We start from the raw sequence: 3183 nt of genomic DNA on the forward strand, positions 1-3183 counted from the left end.
TTTCCTTTCCCTCTCGTATTTTAAACCTGTTATGCTTCATATCTTGAAAGTGAATGCTTTCGTTAGTATGGTTCGTAACTATTGTCCTTTTCGGTGCAAATTGTTTAATCCTAGCCTCAAATATTGTTCATTTTTCTCCTGGTTTGACTTTATCAGTGTGCTTTGATTTGTATTCATCTGGGTTTTTGTTTTGGTTCCTTCAAATAAACCTGGAGTAGTTTTTTCTCTTTCCAAGTACAGTAGGGTCAATACCAGATGCCTTGTTTAAATTTTGAAGAAAACAGACAAAAATAAGAAATGACATTCAGACTTAAGCAACATTCAGTCTATATTATTTATTGGGGTAGATCCGGCAGAGCTGAGAGGGAGCAGATGAATTCTGAAAACCATTTATTCAGATATTGGCAAATAAATCAACAGGTTTGCCATTAAATGCAGGATTCAGTTTGCAACAAGCAAAATCTCAAAGAAAGATGAAACAGAATTATGAAACAGCAAAAAGGGGTTCTGGTTGATAAACATTGAATAATTTGCCTGAGAGTTCCCCCTTTAGTGAAGAAAGATACTCCTACTGAAGGATTGATGAGCTTAACTTTTAAGTACTGAAGAGTGCAGGAAGTGTTATTAAGAAAAAATAAAAAAAAGACAAAAGAGTCTTTTAACACTTTGCAAAACAAAGAAAAGTTTGGACAATTGACCGATCGAGAGACGACTTTGGTTGGTGATATCCCGGTGTAATGCATCCCCCTAGTTTCTCATTATCACTTAATAGGCAGCGTTTACTCTGGGATGGAGCTTCATTTGTCTGTATAATGAACCAGCAGCAGTAGTGCTGAATGAACACATGCATTCTATTGATTAGTGATGAATAGAAGTCCTCCAAACACAAACGCCCTGAACTTCATTTCTTACAGCTTCAAAACCATGCAAATCTTTTCCCTCGGTGCACCCATGTTTTATGTTTCCATTAGATATTTCTCTGATCAAAGTTCATCTCCTTTCTTTTTGTCTTGCATCATCTTATCGGTCTTCATGAGTGTTGCTATGCGCATGCACACACACATGGTGTACAGTTTCTGAAAGGCAAGTTTTTCCAAAATTTTCCCTGCAAAAAAAAAGAAAGAAAGAAAGCTTGTCACTTAAAAATAAAGGAACATTTCAAAAAGTTAGATCTAACTGAGGTAACAGGTCCCTCCAGCAGCTTTTATAAGCTGTAGTTACTTTGCTAACTGAGCAAGAAGAGATCATAATGTGAGTTTGGAAAAGTGCTCTTGATGTTGTGGTTAGGAACACTGTTAATTTGAATGCTGTTATTCCCAACACTGGTCACTGTAATGCATCTCAGAACCCATCAGCTACCATCTGATGATGATTTAGCTGTAACAATCAGTCTCTGTAAACACACAGCAGCATGAAAGTACATCTAATAATACTCTCTCAGAATCACCCTCCTTCTTGTCATGATGCTAGTCAAAATTTCAACAATGACCAGCAGTGAGACGATGAAGAGATGTCTTTTATTGCTAACTTTCCAGGAAGACCAGCAAGCCCAAACCATCAATACAAAAACACGAGAGCAAAAACAAATGAAATGTTGTAGAGAATTATTTACATATCAGATCTGTTATGGAGAACTTTGATGAAATATATATATATACATTTTAAGTTCAAATACTGTCCTTATTTCCAGCATTGAGCTTGTATAAGGAGATAGTGGTGCAAAATCTGTGTATCATTTGTTCTATTGATATTCAAACATGAATCAAAAAACAAAACATTGAAAAAAAAAAGAAAGTTTGGTTTTTTTTTTCCTTTTGAAATGAAAACAAATAAATGAAAATGCATTAGTTTTTAAATATTCCATATGTTTATCTAGATCAAATAAAGGGAAGTTGAATTACAGACCACAGGTTGATTTTGATTTTATTATTTAATTTCTCCGATCATCATGACCCAGAAATTGTAGCTTCTCTGTAAAAAATGAACCATTTTTCAATGTTTTGTTTCTTTATACATAATTTAATATTAAATGAACGAATGATACATGGATTATTGATACTCCACTCTTTTAAAGCTGATGTTGAAAATTCCTTTACATAAGTTTTAACATCTAAAGAAAAAAGTTCTAGTCAGATAGATGTTACTTCCACTGTCATGAATCTATAGGTGTACAGTATTTTCGTTTTCCGAATGTGAACGGGTTTCTCTGCCTGTTTATTTTATGCACCACTCACCTGCACTGCATCTCACTGGAACAGCAGAAGATTACTAAGAACCCCGTCTCTCTGACAAGGTTGACAGCTTATATTCTCCACCTCAGATCTTCCTCCTGGATCTCAATCACCTGAGAGTGTATGCAGCAGCTGCAGTGTAAAACTAATGTTTTATATGCAATACCTGTGCAGTCGTGCAGCAATTCGCATTTAGAGAGGTATCAGGCAGAGGGAGCCCTTAGGGGGATGCCTTCCATTTGCATCAGATTCAATTAGATCAGCATATACAGTATTCTCTTTAGAATGACAGGCACAGTGGCACAGAGCACTGTCAGCAAGATAAAGAACTGCTTTTCTTACATGTTTAGGGTTTCTGGTGACCCATCCAGTGGGATATAGATGTCATCTCCCATGCTGCGGAGCAAAAGACCCATAATCTGTGCTTGTTGGCCATCATAGACATGAAAATGCGAAGCTTGACCTGTAAGTCGATAGACATAGAAGAGATATATGGAAGCAGGCGGAACAAAGGAAATTATAGGCTTTACTGATGAAAACGATTCAAACAGAATTTCATCAAGACTGATCACTTTACAGTCGAAATATGGCACATTCATCTCGGTTCCATCAGCATCCCAGCGTTTGTGCCTGTAAAAAGGAATCTCCCATTGTTATTATTGAAACTACAATTAATCATCTGCTTTCAAGTTAAGTTTTAAAAATGTGTCCACACCAGATCATTTTTAAGTTTGAAAAAACAAGAAGCCAACGTCATGAGCGTAGTAAGGCCGGTAGTCAACAGGATCAAGCAGGAAACTCTTCAATCTCGAGTCTAGCTGTGTTGTGGTCTGTGTTGACAGATGGAGGAGCATCGGCTCATCTTAATTCCATCTTTTTGTCCTTATTGATAAATGTCAGCTGCAGAGTCATGGATTTCACTTTAAAATCGTCTTCTTCTTCCTCCTCTTCT

General features: G+C 36.5%; 1 long non-coding RNA gene across 1 annotated transcript; it reads right to left on the minus strand.

Moving 5' to 3' along the window:
- Nucleotides 1–327: 327 nt before the first annotated feature.
- On the minus strand, nt 328–2594 carry LOC141795490 (uncharacterized). The gene is made up of 3 exons (XR_012598608.1): nt 2574–2594; nt 2235–2363; nt 328–1105 (listed from the first exon to the last, which is right to left on the minus strand). It is a non-coding gene; the product is annotated as an uncharacterized LOC141795490 (long non-coding RNA).
- Nucleotides 2595–3183: the final 589 nt, after the last annotated feature.

This window comes from Halichoeres trimaculatus, unplaced genomic scaffold (assembly GCF_033239565.1).
Source record: "Halichoeres trimaculatus isolate MK-OKI-2021-1 unplaced genomic scaffold, fHalTri1.1 fHalTri1_scaffold_8, whole genome shotgun sequence".
In the NCBI taxonomy this organism is placed as follows: domain Eukaryota; kingdom Metazoa; phylum Chordata; class Actinopteri; order Labriformes; family Labridae; genus Halichoeres; species Halichoeres trimaculatus.